Source organism: Cricetulus griseus, chromosome 2 (genome assembly GCF_003668045.3).
Source record: "Cricetulus griseus strain 17A/GY chromosome 2, alternate assembly CriGri-PICRH-1.0, whole genome shotgun sequence".
Taxonomy (NCBI): domain Eukaryota; kingdom Metazoa; phylum Chordata; class Mammalia; order Rodentia; family Cricetidae; genus Cricetulus; species Cricetulus griseus.
This window is the reverse complement of record NC_048595.1, coordinates 115,773,946-115,792,595: the sequence shown is the minus strand read 5'-3', so window position 1 is coordinate 115,792,595 and position 18,650 is coordinate 115,773,946. Positions and strand designations below refer to the sequence as shown.

The 18,650-nt window shown below is 41.6% G+C and overlaps 1 pseudogene; it reads left to right on the top strand.

Annotated features, from left to right (window-relative positions):
• The first annotated feature begins 382 nt into the window (after positions 1 to 382).
• On the top strand, positions 383 to 1,223 carry LOC100764494 (annotated as a pseudogene).
• The last annotated feature ends 17,427 nt before the right edge of the window (positions 1,224 to 18,650 follow it).

Below are 18,650 nucleotides of genomic sequence, written 5' to 3'. Positions count from 1 at the left end.
ACTATAAATATTTATCTTCTCTTCAATCTCATGCTTAATGATCATCCACTTTTGGCAATTTGCATGTATTGTTTCTATAAGTAATGACAATAAGCATCATTATAGTTGCTATTTCATGGTAAAGACAAAGCTGAAACAAATTCCAGAATTCAGATCAATAAGGGAGGAAGGTACAGGCATGCTTTGTGAGCAATGCTAGTAGAACTAAAGGATAGGTGCCATAGGCTGCAAACATATTCTATAAGAATTAGTTTATCTTTAAAAAGGATGTTTGAATAAACGCCTCACTTAAGTCAAGTAGAGGGACTTTTGGTGAAGCCAAAAAAATCTCAGTCTTGGCACTGGCAGAGGCTACAGGGAGCAGGCGCGGGTCAGCACAGCCATGGTGAAGATCAGTTTCCAGCCCGCGGTGGCGGGCATCAAGGCGGATAAGGCCCATAAGGCAGCAGCATCTGGCCCGGCCTCGGCAACTGCCCGGGCCAGGATTTCCTGCTGACTCTGGCAAGGGATCAATGCCCCTCTCGCCACTGCTCCAGGAAAGGGGGCTCAGTGGACGGTGTGTGCTACCTATCTATGGGCGTGGTTGTGCTGCTCATGGGCCTTGTCTTTGCCTCCGTCTACATCTACAGATACTTTTTCTAGCTCAGCTGGCCCGAGATAACCTCTTCCACTGTGGCGTGCTCTACGAAGACTCCCTGTCCTCCCAGATCCGGACTCGGATGGAGCTGGAGGAAGATGTGAAGATCTACCTTGAGAAGAACTATGAACGTATCAATGTCCCTGTGCCCCAGTTTGGTAGTGGGGACCTTGAAGATATCATCCATGACTTCCAGCGGGGTCTCACTGCCTACCACAACATCTCCCTGGACAAGTGCTACATCATCGAACTCAACACCACCATTGTTCTACCCCCTCGGAACTTCTGGGAGCTCCTCGTGAATGTGAAGAGAGGGACCTACCTCCCACAGACATACATCATCCAGGAGGAGATGGTAGTGATGGAGTACGTCAGTGACAAGGAGGCTCTGTGTTCCTTTATCTACCACCTGAACAATGGGAAGGACACCTACCGGCTGCAGTGCCAGGCTATGCGGAGGTGGATCAACAAGTGTGGGGCAAGAACTGCAATGCCATCCGCCACTTTGAGAACACCTTTGTGGTGGAGACGATCATCTGTGGGGTGGTGTGAGGCCTTTCCTCCAGGCTCACCCCTGCCCTCTTCTTTCTCCCCTTGGCCGCTCTCTGGCCCTCCTCCTCCCTTTGCTTAGCTTGTACCTTGGGCACTTTTCCATAGATGACATGTCCCACCATCCTTTCCAGCCCCACCCTCCTCCCTGTACCAGGGCTGTGATCTCTCAAAGGGACCTCTGAGTCTGCTGGTCTTTCAAGTGTGAGGCAGGAGGGGACAGTTGCCCAAGCTGGTTTCTGTAACCCATTGTTTTAAGTCAGCTCCCCAGTGGCTAGGCCAAGGGGAAGGACTAAAGGGAGGGGCTGGATATGTGAAAGCCTGGGCAGGGGCAAGAGCATGGATATAAGGCTTGACACGGGATTCAGAAATACACCCCCACTTTTGGGGAAGTCCCGAAAGACTTTTTTTTTTTTCTTGCACAGCACACTGTTTCCATCCTCCTGGTCCTTAGGCCTAAGTGTGGAGTAAGGGTGGGGAAATGTGTCCTGGGTTGGACCCATCACAGCACAAGAGAAGGTGGTTATCCTGGGGTCTCCCCGGGACTCCTGTCAGTGTCTTCATCCCACCAAGAGGAGCCTGGCGTTTGAGGGTGGGATGAGTCCAGCAAGCACAATTCTCTGAGTGGAACCAAAGAAATGAGGAGTTGGGCCACCCTGGCCTGGCGCCTAAGAACACAGGAGCAAGTGGATATAGATGTCATCCGCTGTGAGCAGCAGGCCAGCCCTGGGCAGTGGATGGAGCCTATGCTTTCCTCCATGCCAGGGCTACTGTGAAAGATGGAAGCTGAAGGGAGAGCAACCTGGTACTTTCGTCCCCGCTTCCTTTTCCATTCTGGATCTATCCCCACCGTCCAGGGGTGCGTGATGCTTCTCCTTCTCCTTCTTTTGCATGTTTTTACTGATGTTCTTGCTGGCCGTCCTCAGTCCTGAGCCTGGGAGAGGCTTTGGTGCCTCGGGTCAGACTTGGGTTGTCCGTGGCAGTGAAGCCCTCAAATGCTTTGAATATTTTCTCTATTAGATCTCTTTTCATAAGTGTCTGTAGAAAATTAAAAAAAAATCTTAAAAAATCTTAGTCTTGATTGAAAAGGGTTTAAAATTTCTACCTATAGAAGTCTATTACATAACATATTTTCTTGGGGAGGACTACAGAATCAGTCCCAGCTAAATGCTCCCTGACTGATTTTACCTTGCAGCAGGGATGAGTTTCACTGCAGTAGATGAAAAGGGAACACTGCAGGTAATAATTGGAGCAAGACATTGGAATGTGGCTGAGGGAACAAACCAATGCATGAACAAGCAGTTGGGGTTAATGGTGCTTAACATGGGGTCAGGTATAATGAAGCATTTGGAAGCCTCTTTCAGGGTGTGTAGGTAATATTTATGAATCCCTAAAACTTTTTGATTGAAATACAACTTTTCCAAACCTTCAAACCATAGCTCTCACCCTTTATATTATCCATGGGTTTATATTATTATAGAATAATACAAAAGCAAGATGATGAGGTGAGTCAAATCACTCTTCATTAAATAAATTTCAAGAAAATTCACAGTCAAATTAGCTTGGTGTGATTTTTGCTCCAAGTATTAATAATTTTAAGTTCTAAAGAGTTATCACTATATGGCATAATCGAATGTAGTTGAGTGAACAATGACTATAGATATGCTAACATGGACAGAAGGAAAGCCCTGAGGCTTTAATCATACCCAAAGAATTGAAGGGAAGTAAGGAGGTAGGCTCTCTCTCTCTCTCTCTCTCTCTCTCTCTCTCTCTCTCTCTCTGTGTGTGTGTGTGTGTGTGTGTTTATGTGAATGTATATGCATGTGGGGTTTGTGTGTGTGTAGTCTTCTTTGGGGAAGAGCTTACCAATTGTTTATTCAATACAAATAGAAAACCTTGAAAACATACCTAAAAGTAAGATTTTACACACTGAGAACATCATAAATATTTACTTAGGAATATATGTATATGTGTGTATATGTAACAATTAATGAAAATAGAAGGAATGAATATAAAAAAGATCAAGAAGAGGTATATGGGTGGGTTTGAAGTGAAAGTAGGAAAGGGGAAAATTACTTATATAATCCCAACCAGTAGAATAAATAATTAAAATGTTTATCAAAAACAGCTAAATGAAAAAAGTAAGTGAACATATATGATACTACAAATCACAAATAACACCTTATCTTACATATTGAAATTTTTTAGCATTATCTTGGGTTAGTAATATATTTAAAGTCTTGGAAAATATCATAAATAAAAAAGAAAGCATAAGCCCAGGATGATAGAATGTGTATGGCAATTTACTCTTGTCTGGGGGCTAACTAACTCACTGTTAGCTGTAGAGTGAATCCCAGTTGGCCTTTGGAGTATGCTGTTTTCCAGACTGTGAAAACAGGACCCTCACTCTGGAATAAAATCAAGGGGCTAGTGAGAGAAAAGCAATTTTGAAACATCCTTCTGCTGAGGAAAGCCAAAATGAGGAAAGGCAAAAATGGCAGTCTGTTGTGCTGGTTTGGTCCAGACAATGTCAAGAAATCCCTTCCCTTTTTCATTTAGCTAGCACTTAGAGAATCACAAGCCTCCTGCTCTTCTAGAATAGTACCCTTCCAAAACTTCTGATCCTATTGTTATGGTGGAAGCTACATCCCAGCACCTGGCATCTATATACCCAAAGAGTCTGGAATGTTATGATCCCCTATCTCTCCCCTCCCCTATCTCTCTAAACCCTGTTGCATCACAGAAAGCCTCCCACATGCTGACCTCCTCCCCCACAGATTCTCAAGACCACTTCCATATGGGATTTAAACTGATTCCCAGAAAATAGACTCCTGATTTTTTCAGTCTCCCTTTCTGTATTCTCTCTGGGGCCTAGAAGGCCATCCAGGAGTGCTGTATCCATTAAACATTGGCTTTTTCTAATTCAGTTTGATTTTCTCTGATTTGGATTGCTAGACCAGCCGAGAGGCTTATCAGGATGTAGAAATTTTTCACCTATTAGTTCAAGAAATCAAGCCATATGCTGGGGACTAGAAACTGCACACTTTTGTATCCATAGACCTAGACTAGCAGCAAAGGGCTTGTTCTGAATTTTCAGAGTTCTGAGACAAACAGGTACCAGCTACCAGATATGGGAAAGGGGCTTTAGAGCCTGCTACTCATCTATAAGTCCTTAATGAAAAAAGACCATAAAAATGTATTTCATGCAAGCATATCTGAAAGTTTGTCACAACAAACTCTGACCAACTCTATTCCAGAAGTAAATTCATCATTGAAAAACTCATGTGAGATCTAAAGACAACTGCTGTCTTGTCAATCACTAGGCGCTTTTCTAGCAAATGCTATGGCACTCTACAGCAGAGTATAGAGTATGCCAAATGAGTTTGGGTTAAAACTAACAATGATTCAATGTAACAATATTCAAAGGATAGTATTAAAAAGAATACTATTTTATATAAGAAATAGGAAAATACAATTCTACAAAACTGATCGTTTTCCAATTTTTTTCTGGAAATTTAATACCACGATGTTATCAAACCAAAGGATGTGTTGGAAAATTTTGTCCCACAGTCACACATCTTTAAGACTATTGCAGTACAAGATGATGCAAGAACTCAACTCTGCTCAAACAGTAGTAGGAAAGGGTTTAAGAGATAGCATTGATGAAATCTTGTCCCTCCAGGCAGGACGTCAACCTGGGGCAAGAGAGTCAGGGATAGGGAATGGGGACAACAGACCACAAGACAGGATTATGATTCAGTGGCAATCTTTATTTTTTTTTCTCAGGCTAGCTTATATAGTCGGCAGAGCAGGCTATAGTGAGGGGTAGAGTGGCTTGTTTGTGAGCCAGGTGTTAGTGTAGACAGGATATTAGGAAGCCACAAAGAGGATGTTTAGCAGGGTAAAGAGTTTATGAGTAAGAGGTTTAGGAAGGGTTGCCTAGGTGATTGACCCTGTGGGTGGAGGACTGGGTTGTTTCTTTTCTTGAGCTGAGGTTCAAAGGAGCTCCTATATAAAGGGTAATATACAACTATGTGGCTGGCCAAGAATGGCCTAGGATCTCATGCCCATCCCTGAGATTTGACAGAATTTCAGTCAATAATTCATTGTTAATTCTTCTTCCCCAAAGGGGAAAAAATCTCTCTAGTGTTTTCACAGCAAGGGATTCAGAGTGTTACCTTCTCAGACCATGGGGAAAGGGGCACTATTTTCCTTTGAAAAGGAGAGTTAGCAGTTATAAAATTGCCAAGATAATTGAGAACGATTTATATATATAAAGGGAGAAGCTGAGGTATGGGGGTTGTGTTTACAGTTTTATATTTTCTAAAGTAATTGTTCTCAGAAACAAAGATCCTGACTTCTATTAAAAAAGGAAACCCTCTACAAGCTTGGATATCTGTGGGAATGCTTCCTGTTAGGCTAAGACAGAGGAGGACTTCTAACAAGGCCCCTACACAGGCTCCTACAGAGACTGTCTTAAGTCTGGTGAACTGTGACTTCAGAAATCTTGGGAGTCTGAATTTAATTAGGTCATCCTTCAAGGACTTGAAACTGACAGAATCACAGTGCTGCTCTTGAGAGGACCATTTTTGTTCCTTATAACCATTTAATTTCAAAAATGAACATTCCAAGTAATTTTCATTTCAATGGAAGAAATTCTAAAAAAGTATGCGTCCTTGGAAAGTTCTGTGGAATCTTGAATTTCAAACCACATATTACTGTAACAAGTTATTATATTAAATCCTACTTCAAAAAGGATTTTAAAAAATTACCCAGTAATTGAACATGCAATTTAGTAAATAAGTCTTTAAGTCATGCCCCCTTAGACTCACACCTTGAACATTTGGGGGCAGGTGGTCACTTCGGTGAGGCACACCTGTCACTCTAGCACTTGGGAGGTAGAACTGGGAGTTTGAAACCAGACTGGTTTGCATACCACTGACACTGGGACATGTTTGTGGCACATCAGGTGATCCCATAGACAGAAAGTTGGACCTTGGATAAGGAAGCTTGAGCCTGAGATCCCTTTGCCTGTCTTCTGAGCCCCAGGGGACAGATACAACCTGAGTGAACAGGCCCTGGAACACACCTATGTTGGTCTCCTGGGTTGTGACCACGACAAAACAGTAGTTCTCTTCAAAGAGGTGCACACAGACAAAATACAGGGCAAAACCCACTAACCACTGGTATTCCAGGAGGAAGCATAGGACTATAGGGACAGGAGCTCAGCTGTCTGCTATAGGCTTGCCTGACTCAAAGCTACCTGAACAGGATGACCCCAGAAGCTGGGAGGGGGTCAGGAAATGGCTGGATGTTACATAGAGAATCCACAGCAGTGAGGGACTCATTTCCAGCCAGAAAGAGGAATCTAGAGGCATCTAGAGGCACTGAGAATGGTTACTCATTCTGATGGCCATTCTACCACCTGAGCACCTGGGGGCAGTGAGAGGCAAGATGGAACCATATCCACTCAGCCTCCCAGAAACTCAGATGGTTCTGGCTTGGGAAAGACCTTCAGGTGTGGGGATAGCATAGGCCCTGGGCTGGCCAGGAATATGAGATGCTAACTGCAGCCATATGTGCTCAGCAGCACTGCAAGTGGGAGGTCAGGCTATGTTCCTCAGCTTGGAGCCCTTGGGAAGGAGTAAGGCCTGTCCCTGGACAGGAGGGAATAGTCTTGCCTAATTCTCAGGCCCTGATGCCAGAAGACTCCCAGCTAGAGAGTGCCTACCAGTATTGGTGGCTGCCACGAAGTGTTAGAAAATGGAGGAAGGCTGGCCACTTACAAAGCTCTGTGTAATCCACGGAGAATGGAGACAGATGGGGAGAACAGACCTCATGGAAGTGATCTGCTAAAGGGCAGAGGACATGATTTGAGTTTGAGAAATTTTATGTATTCATTGACCACTTGTATTTCATCTCTGTAACTGTCTTTTAATTCACCCATCATGAACTCCAAGGCCCATGGCTTGGATATATATTTTAGCTCATTGTAAATTTCTAGATTTAATTAACTCTCTGTCACCAGTACAACAGCAGAGCCTTTCTCTCAAGAAACTGCTCATCTCCTCAAGTAACTACTTCCTTTGCTGGTATGGACCTCTCTCTGTACTTCCCTGGGAAACCAGTTCTCAATTGTTGCTAGGATTTTTTGAGAGGCTGGAATCCTGTTCAATCCTTAAATATTCCTTACTGTTAGCGCTGTGTTCTTAACAGTTTCTAGGTTTGAGTGTTACACTTAGGTCTCCTAGTTGATTGGTATTAACTTTGAACAGGGTCATACATAAGAACCTAGTTTCTTATTTGTGGAAATGCAGGTTATCTGGCATCATTTGTTGAAGAGGCTATGCTTCAACCAAGCTATATTTTCATCATGTTCCCCAAACTACATAAGTCTTAACTGCACATATTTACAACTGGAACTCAACTCAGATTTATTTTTTGTGCAAGCAAGAGGATATACTTGCTACTATGGTTGTGAGTCATGACCGCATATAAGGCATGCTCATGCTACCCAGGGTATTTTGTGTTTCTATGGTAATGTCAAGATTGCTTTTCTACTTCTGGAAAAATGGCATCATAAGTTCATTGAAGATTGTGTCCAATGTACAGATTGATTTTCATAGTGTACCTATTTTCACAATATCAAATCTACTAACTTTAAGCATGGCATGACCTTTGACTCTTCTGATGTCATCAGTAATGCTTTGTTGGTGGTCATGGATTGTTTAGACAGTTTGCCTGGGCAAGTTTTTCTTTGACTTTGGATCATGATGGGTTTTGTGGCCATAGAAAGGGTGACAGTTGTCTCTCAGAGCTTGAAATAGATGATGGCCTTTAACTATTTGAAGGATAAAACTGCTCCTTTGGTGATGGACTTACCTTCAAGTGCTACTGTTGTATCCTGTAGATATAATATTTTGAAATGTGAGTGGTAAGGTTCTACCACAGTCTCATTTAGTGTTCTAAAGGCCTCTTGCCACAGGATCAGGCCTCTCTGTTCATGGAATATTATGTCCTTTACTTTGGCATGAAATTATTCTGCTTTTCCTCTGCATATGAATCATACATTTCTCTTCTTGTGGTGTCTTATGCCTCTGTAAAGTTTGCTCTTCCTGTCTATCTAGTTTCCATATCATTGACTCTACTTGACTCCAAACTGAGATTATTGCTTTAGCTTTCCTCACAGTTTTTGTCTTTACTTACTGAATCTTTGCTTATTGAATACCTTCAAATATTTCAGGATTTTGTTGTTATTGTCCCTTTGTTTTCAGTAATTCTAGCTATAAGAAGCTGAACCTCCACATCCACTGCTGATTTCCATATAAAATCACAAATTGCAACTAACAGTTTGTGTCTCTTAGAATCAACCTAGAAGTTTGTGTCCTCCCAAGTTCTTTGCAAATACTTAAAAGCACTATTTTGAATTAGTCATATGGGATTTCTTCTAAATCACTGTCATTAGAGGATATTATCATGGGGTTACGTGTTTGAAGGATTCATGTTGTGGTGCCTTTACATTATTGTCTTTTTATTTTTGTTTATATTACTACTTGTTCATTTGGGGATAGGTCACTAATGGGAATTTTCTGAATCAACATTATTCTCTCAGAAGACAATTTTACAACGTCGAAAGAAGAATATGGTATATGATGCTTGAAGTGCTGTTTCCATTGTGTATTGCTACTCATTACACCAGTGTCAGTTCCTAGCAACCCCTGAGAACAGAATATAACCTCCCAAATCAAGGAATGTGAAAGAGTAGAAACATCTTGGACAAGCAAAAAAAATGGTCATATATCAATGCTAACTCTCTAAACACTGATCATTGTTGGAAGAAACAAAACTGTGATGGAACCATATGTGTAAAGATATTATTTCTGGGGTGAATGAGTAAAACACAAAAGCATCATCAGACTTGTGAATAGTAGTTAAGTTACAAGAAAAAGGAGGGAAAATAAATTGGACATAAAGGAGATGAGGAGGCCATGGAAAGAGGCAGTTAGGATTAAAAGGAAAATCATGGAGAGATGTAAAAAAATATAACCAGGTGGCTAAAGAGAGCCTAGAACTTCAGAGAATTCTCAAATAAGGCATCACTGTATTTTCTGGGAAATCATGTAGAGCAACGGGAGGGAAGGGGAAGAACAGAAAATAGGGAAATAGGTATAAAGAGAAAGAAGCTTAGAGATTGAGAGGGGGAAAGGGAAGGAGGAGAGGAAAAAAGAAAGGGAGAGGTACTGACTAAACTGGGAGACATGGAAAAAATACATTTTACCTAACATAAAGCCTACTCAACAAAGCACTACACCAAAGCTGGTGATATAAGTCTATAGTTTATTATGGAACTTGACAGGAAAGTGTAAAAATTTTCATACATTGAGAGACCCTCAAACTCTTCATCTTTTCAACAGCCTACCCCATAGAATGGACCTTGATGAGGTGTGTCCTTCTGTATATATGTCTCTTTTATTGGTTGATGAATAAAACACTGTTTATCCAATGGTGGCAGGAAGATAGATAGGACTAGGAGACCACTAGAATTCTGGAAAAGGTAGATGGAGGGCCACCGAAAGACGCCATGTAGATCACAAAGTAGTAACAGGTCTGGGTATTCTCTGGTAAGCCGAGACCACATGTAAATACATAGATTAATAGAAATGGGTTAATAATTTAGACAGAGTTATCCAATAAGAAGCCCTAGCCATTGGCCAATGGTTTAATAATTAATATATCATCTGTGTATTTGAGGCAGCAGGGTGGTGGGACTAGGCAAGACAAGAACCTCTGCAACAGGACCTTATTCAAGGTATACCATCCAGTTCCCAACCTTGAGTTAATACTCCAATTTCTATATTCTCTAGATGCAGGAAGGATACTTGCTATTGGGGGCTTTCAGGTAGATAAAGTAATACCTGGAATCCCAGATCAGGGTTAGATAACATGCTTGCTTGCTTCATTTATTAGGGGTGTTGACTGTTCTACCAACCAGTGCACTGTTCCATTGAGTTACTTCTCACAGACTTCTATCAGTATAATTACAACTGAAGATTGATCATGTTATACCTGGTTAAAAAAAGCACAGTACTCTATCCCATTTCCTCAACCTTTTTAATTATTTCCTCTGTTGTTACCACCATTTTTTTTATCCCTGTAAGGATTTATTTATACATGAATCTTTTCTGAATATTAGAATTTCATATTACCAGAACAATCACTGGGTCTCAGTGACCTAATCAGTTACAACCCTTCCCATCAGTAAGTAGGACTAATTAAAAGAGGTTGTCCAAATTGAAGGCAGACTGCAGTGGTAACTGCAGCACCTGTTATGCCCAGGGCACAGGATCCCCGAACACGACCACCACAGAAACAAGCACAGATGCAAACACACAGGGTTTATTACAAACAAATTCGTGTTTGGGCCCTCCAGCAGCACTCCAAAGCATCTGATGAGAGGAATGACCAGAACTGGCAGGGGAGTGAGGTTATAAAGGAAAATACCCACAAGTTAGGGGAGTGCAAGCTTTGCCATTTTCTGATTGGTTCAGGGGGATGATTCTTGGGTCCATTGGCTCTTGGGTTAAGTAAGCATTTGGGAATTTCTGCTGGAGCATCTGGTGACCTATTTGGATAACTGGTGACCATGATAAGCCATCTGTTTCTTGGGTATCAGGCTAATTCAACAGGACTTGGGGGCCCTGGAGCAACTTGTAGCTGTGTGTGTGTGTGTGTGTGTGTGTGTGTGTGTGTGTGTGTGTGTGTGTGTGTGTTTTCTGGGTACTGGGTTCAGGGTCCAGTCAGCAGCTTCTCAAGATGGTATCCAGTCTAAAATGACATTAGTCTTCCCTGCTGGTGTCTGGCCTCTCACACCAACATGTGCACTAATCTATGGGAGCAAGCACAGATACCTAGAAGGGGGAGGCACAGAGGTTCATTCTTTCTATTTAACAAGACAATTAACAAAATAGCATGGAGTTGTCTGCACACTGGGACCTTTGGCCTTATCAATCACAGAGCTTTATCCTTGCCTACAGAACAATATGTGGATTCCCTCCTGTGTGACTGATCTCAAATTCAATCAAAAGGCTATTGGTTGTACACGTAAAAACTGTGCCTTAAATGTACCAGTGAGCATATCTTTCTTGACATTTTGATAGTGTAGGACAGAAAGTCCTTAACCAACTAAGTCTGTTCATTTCAATTCCTCCTCAACAGCCTGGAAAAAAAATGTTCTGGGTCTTTGAAATGGAAGGAAACCTCCACAGCAATGATAGCATGGTTTCTCAAAGTTCTGCAAATAGAACATACCATGTCTTAGCAATAGGATTTTGCCATCTGATTCTGGCATATAGTCAATACCACTGGCAGTTTAATCTGGTTTGGAGGGGGTTAATCCAGTTTGGACTGGGTTGATCCACTTTGGCCCAGTTTAGTCTCTTTTGGCCAGAGGAATTCCATTAAGGAGCTCAGAGGCTTTATGGTCATTCTTCCTCACTGGATCAGATGGTGACACTGGCCTTGTTCCCACCTGATGACTGTTCAGTATTTTGGTTTGATTACTGTGGGATCATGGAATTGGTCTAGGTCTGTGAAGGAGTTGAAGAACTAGGAAGGATGACTATCTGCTAGCATAGTAGTGATGTCTGCACACTTGATGCTGGACCCCATCACACTGTCCAGCACCCTTGCTCTTCTACATCAAGGAGACTGCTTCCTCAGGTGGCATTGTGTGAAGCATGGTGTAGGCTCCCAGCATCAGGGCAGTGCAGGGCCTGCTGCATGTTGGGATGTGCTAAAGGGAGGAGTGATGGATCTTGGTTTTCTTTTGTGCCCCATTGACTTCCAAAGGTGCTGTTAGCTCGACTTTCATCTCATCTATATTTTAGTCTCTGTTTGTTCTAGGCCTGGAGCTGGACTCAAGGCCAGGAATTCTGAAGGACAGTGGATGGTAGTTGTTAATGACCTGTTCCCATGGACAGGTGGTATGTTAATCTGTCAGACTTTGATTCCGGCATTCCAGAGATCTGGATTCTACAGCAGATAAGGTACCTGGCATGGAGTTGGCAATCTTGGGGACATCTCTATCTCCATGGATGTTTCCACCAATGAAACAGAGTAAAGGAAGAAGTCAGGGCCCAGCAGTGGGGGAAGCACCTTGTGAGTTCTGCTTGAGCAACATGGACAGTAGTCTCTATTAGGAATCAGGTGGTGACTGTTGTAGTGTTTCCTGTAGTCAAGTGATGGCATGTTTTCTCAGATGTTTTTTGTGTTCCTTTATGCTTGAGTGGTATATGCATGCTAAGCCACCATGGGGAGATTAAAGAATTCTCTTAGTGCATGGTCTCAGGTTGCCCTCCCATTTGTCTTTGATACAGTGGCTCTCATTTTCTTGAAACTTTGATATTATTCAGGTTGTCTGGTCCATAACTTCTAAGAATTCCACCAACATCTTATTTTTGATTCCATTACATATGAGTCCTTAGAATCCTGGTTTTTTATGTGGCTGTAGGTATCCAAACTTAGTTCCTCATTCCTGCAAGCATTTAACAACTGAGATTTACCTCCAGCCCCACACTACAAAGATTTCTTGTAAGTGACATGAAAAAATGATTTAAAAATATGCACACCTGTGGGCTTGGGTGTGGCTCAACAGTAGAGAACTTGTCTCCATGATCTTGGCTTTGAGCTTTCTCCTATGCATCACAACAAAATAAAATAAGAAAAGAAGAAGCTTTTCATAGCTCAGAGTTTAGCAGTTTTACATGGGCTACAGCTAACTCTCTCTATAATTTTAAGTGAAAGACAGGTGCTTGGAATCTGGGAGGAATTCTTTCTCAGGGCCAGATTTGAGATGAATTGCTCTGGAGAAGGTTTTCAACAGGTAGAATATCAAGTATTACCAAAACAAAATGTCAGTCATGGCTATCTTCTACAGTCTTTAGCAACAGATCAGGAAGGAGTTGGCTACAGTGTGTTGGTATATGGGACTGATGAGATTGGGCAGAGAGATGTGTGGCTGTGTTGTACCCCTGGGCATCTCTTAAATGCAGAATTGATGGCATTCACTGCTCTGTATCCTCTTCCCATTACAGAGTCTGAAGATGGGAATGGTGAGCCAGAGCCAGGCTTGACCTTTTGGGACTCACATTCTCCCACTCTGTGGACTGTCTGCTTCTGAAAAGTAGTGCTGAGTTTCCTTTGAGTGCTGATCTCACTTCTTCCCCTCTTGGCTCTGTACTTGAAGACTGGTGTCTGTCTTGGCTTGACCAGATGTGGAATAGTAAATGCCAGAGGTTGCGAGTGGTGGTTGGCCATTCATTGGCTGAATATCCTTTAGTATTATTACCATTTCTGGTTGTCAGCCAGAGATCTGACTAAGAGGGAAGGACACAGTGCCATTGGTCTGCAGGCACTGCCAAACTTCTTGAGCTATTAGGGTGCCCAGATTGTTGTGGTCATAGAAATAGACCTTGCTGCTCTCCTGTTAGGTAGGTGTCTTGAGGGGTTGTGAGTGGGACAAGGCTAGCAGACAGTGTTGGAAAAAAAGTGGCTATGGGATTGGGGTGTGTTGTTCTGATAAGTGATGGTCACAGTGAACTCCCAGTGAGCAGCTGCTTTCCTCTCAGTACTTCCTATGGGAACCCACTGGACAACCCTTGAAAAGGAAAGTGCCAAAGTGCAGACCTGGCTCTGTTCAGTCACCACAGACAGCATGGTCATGTCAGCATGTTGGTGAAGAAGGGCACTATCCATGATTAGTTAGAGAGAGGTGCTACAGGCTGATGGTAAAGCTATCCTGAGCTCACAGCTGGGGTAGAAAGTCTGGAGAAGTTTGCACAAACTTCATGTGGAGGGCTCATACAGGCAGAGGTGGCTGCAGAGCGAATACCATCTCAAAGAAAGGTGTGCTTTGAAAATTTTCTGTAGAACACAAGAAGACAGTGGAAAGCTGGTGAGCTTGTAGCTTTGCAGGTTAGTTTGAAGAACAGTGTTATCTCCAGTTTGTGCTAACTGGGGAAGTCGAAGACCTACGTTCCTCATGGATCCCAATGAAAGGCATCAGAATGACTTTTGATACTGAACTAGATGACACTGATTTGATGAGCTGCCTTTTCTTGTGTGGGCACAGAATTCCTAGTGGATCAAGTTCAATGTTTCTCCATTCTAGACACTGCCATTCTTCATGCTACTTTGTTTTGATCTTATACCTGCTGTGATCCTGCCTCATAACTGTGGCCTGGAATAGAAGTGATTACAGGTAGGAGAACCATAGACAGCTTCTTATGCCACCATCTTTGCTTTCTTCTGTACGAGTTTTACTATACATAAAGAGACAGAGTCTTTCTACATAGGTCAGACTAGCCTTGTAGTCACAGAGATGACCTTCAGAGTGCTGGGATTATAGGTTTGTACCAGTGCCAACAAGCCAGTCTTTACCCTGATATTAAAAATTTTTGTTGATGTATTGAGAATTTCATATATGAATACTGTACTCACTTAATTACTCCTTCCTCCTTCTCACTCCTATGATGCTCTCACACCTTCTATTAAACACACATGTATATGAATTTATGAATACAATCTGCTGATATCATTTTATGTTGCTCATTGCTCGTATGTGTTTAATTCTGGTCTCTTGAAATTTGCTAACCTGTAAAGGAGTTCCCCCTGAACCAGACTGGTTCTTTTTCAGTAACCCAATTGCCTGTAAATCTTACAGAGAGGAAGTCTTATGAGAATTCCCCAATATGCTTGCATGTCAGTTGGTGTTGTATGGAGAACAATTTTCTGTAGACGGCCCAGCCCCAGTTGAAAATATCCAACACAACCACTGCACATAAGGCTTAGGGAACACTGCTGAAGACTGAATAGGTGGTTAGAGTCAGAGGACCAGAATGGGACATCTGCTCAGAGATGGTGTCTTCAGTATAAGATAGGGAGCTTGAATCCAGAACAATCTCAACAATATGGTTGCCTAAACAAGGCTTGGGATATGTCAATGTCTTTAGTCTCTTGATTTAAAATCTGTGGTTCTCTGTAACATTGGATCCCAAACTACCTTTGTCTTTCTTTATGATCATCTCTGCAGTTTAACTGCTTTTATTTCTATATTTTCCGTCACAAATCATTATATGTTTTAAAACCCCACCCAGTTCCTGTTCGTCTGTCTTTCATGTAACAGCTTCAATATTTCTTCCTCTGCAGTAACTGCCTTCTCACAGTCTGGTCCCCTCTTAGTTTCTTACACATTCTCTTTTTATCTAGTACAGACTAAGTACTCCAACACATGGAAATCATTTTCAATCTCTTTCTGTGTTTTTAAATTTAGTTTGTTTTGAGACAGGAACTCTGTAGCCCAGGTTAGAGACGTGAAATGATCTTCATGCCTCCAACCTCTACATGCTATGATGCCAAGTGCATGTCATCATATTTGGTGTGGATATTACTTCTAGAACAGCACAGAATTTGAAATATTAATGGTGAAACAGAAGTGCAGGAAGACTGTCACAATTATGTTATGGAGTGCTAGGTCTTCACACACCTTTTTTATCTTTCTGTTTCTTTTGAATTTAATACCCCCAAGAAAAGGTTGATTTTACTCCCTGTTCACTTGCCTCTAAAGACTCAACAATACAGAGCTCAGAACACACTGATACTGTTATCTCCTTGAGGCAGTGGTAAACACACTTGAGAGTAAACTGTCAAAAGTCACATAGTTAGTAAGCACCAAAACTAAATGTGGCACACACCATGAAACATCTATAACAATAGTATCCCTATTATCCCAAGGATTTAAGACTGTATCAAAATAAGGGGAAATGTGATCAAAACAAACATTTCCCATTTCTTCCCTTACTGGACATTGGGGGGGGGTAATAGTAATCCACAGTGCAATAGAGCAGCATGAATGGGCATCATGGTCTGATCTGCTGACAACCTACATGTGTATCTAGTATCAGACAGTGCTTACTGGCCACTTGACACAATGACCCGTGGTCATCCCAATTTGTTTACAGGAAGCTCCCCAGAAACATCAGTGTTCAACAAGTTGGTGATAGGTTTGGATGAAGACTGATATCATAAATCAGGCTGTAGCCAATGGCATGGCCAGATTCCAAGCTAAAATATGGAACTGGGCTGCAAAAGATGACAGGAAACCAATAACTGCCATGAATGGCTCTGCAAAATGGCCTGCTATAATGACCCAGCATGAGAATCCTGCTTCTCAGTGCTATTCAGGTAGGAGATCATGGCAGTGTTTCTTACAAGGGTAATTGCTGAAACTGTTCATAATTTGAACATGATGTGTCAATTCCAACAGAACATATTTCAGCAGCACATACTATACATTCAGATAACAGCATTTGAAAGGAAGGAAAGTGACAATTAGTTTGAGGCAACCCAGGTGAGAAACTGCTTCAGTTGATTTGAATTGTCAGCATTTGTCCAACCAAAGGAAAATATCAAAAAGCTCTTGGTAACAGTGTTGAAGGGCAGGGCTAAGTGCAGTGAGTGTACTTTGTAGGACATGATGAACTCCAAGGCTTTTCATTTTGGGTTCTTCTGTAGTCTTTCCTCAAGTGGTGCTGGCCCAGGTTTTGACTCACCTCTCTCTTCTGTACTTTTCATTCCTTCATTATAGGCTTTGGTTCTTGGGCCAGCTTGACCCTACATACTTACATTCAAGGATTATATCATTGTGAACTTCCAGAAGCAGTGGTCTTCAGCTAACAAGCAGATGTTTATAAGATGGATTCTTCTATTAGAGGTAAAAAACAGAGGGGCTAAAGGTGAGGCTGGCTGTACATATTCTCTCTTTCAACCCTTTGTTGCTGTTCTCATACCCATACTTTTCTACCCATGGATTTTTTCTTTTGTTTTACCAAGTTAGGTGTTCTTTTCTTTTCTTTTCTTTTCTTTTCTTTTCTTTTCTTTTTTCTTTTCTTTTCTTTCCTTTCCTTTTCTTTTCCTTTTGCTCATGTTGGTCAAGGTCTCATTCTGGCTTCAGACACATGGACACTCTTTCTGTCTCTGCCTCCCTTGTAGTGTCCACATCATGAATCATGAGTCATGGTGTCTATCTGCTTTTTCTTCTTCACCAAGTGAAATGAGTGTTGAGGTTACTGTAGTTTAATACCCCTTGCCAGCCTCTGTAGGATCTTGGGCTTCTAGAATTCTTGGCCATGCTTGGGTCTGAGAATATGATCATTAGAGAAGAGAACAATTGCAGAAAGAAGACATTCATGAGCACTGAGTGCTGGATAACATGAAAAAATCAATGTATCTTGGTTTATTAATGAAAAAAGAAGCTGCCATTTCCACATCTCATTGTATCTTCACAGACTGGAGAATGTTTGATATTTTGCAGGAATATAGGGCAACTGATTTCCTTTTCATTTGATTTTGTGCTGTATTTCTCCTTTCTGTCACTCACTGGTAGGTTCTTAGAATATGGATTGGGACATGGCTCCAGCATGCATTTATATACATTTCTTATTCTATAACTCAAAATCACTAACCAAGATGACAATGTCTATTACTCATTACTAAAAGTGACACTTATTCCAGTTAAGTTATCCTCCAGCAATCACTTGAGTCATTACAGCTTTCACTCAAGACCTCTTTCACACTGAGCTAGTGCTGTAGCATGTAGCTGCATGTCCAGCTCAGCAGAACTATTCTTTCATACAGGTTGATTAATGTTGAGTATTGGTAGACAAAACTTTTCAGGAAGAATATCCTTTTTCACCGTGCGTGTTGATTTCTGAGTTTGTGGCTTCATGGACAGTTCTCCTTCTTTCAACTTTGGAGGGTATCTGTACTAGATATACTAATGGAGATTAGTTGTTAATGATTTGTTTAAGTAGTCTATGCTTTTCTTGCATTTAAAGTTTAAGTTGATGATCATTCTCTTTTGTGATATATTTGCTTGCATGTGTGTGTTCTAGTTTGCTTCTGTGTGGCTGTGATAAAAAATTGAGAAAAATCAAGTTGGCTGAGGAAAAGATGCATTTCCTCTTATACATTACAGTCCATTGTCTAAAAAAATCAAGAGAGGAGATCAAGGCAAGACATTGAGACAGGAACCAAACAAAGTAAAAATGCTTACTGGTTTGCTTCCCCTGGTTTTCGCAGCTACCATTCTTAGAAAAACCCATGGTAAATATTACTAATGGTAATATGCCACAGATATTTTAATAGGTTCATCTGATGGAGGCAATTCCTATACTGATGTTCCCTCTTTCCAGGTTCCTCTAGGATGTGTCAAATTGATTAATGTCAGCCAGCACAGTTTGAAATAGTTTTTATTTTTCTTAGTCATAGTTAGTAGAGTTTCTTTGTTATGTCTCTTTAGTGCTTGAAGTATCCTGACTTGGGAGGTCCAGTTTTTGTATTATGGGTTTGTCAATCTTCATGTTCTGTGATTCCCATATATATCAAGGACTGGAAGATGACAGAGGAT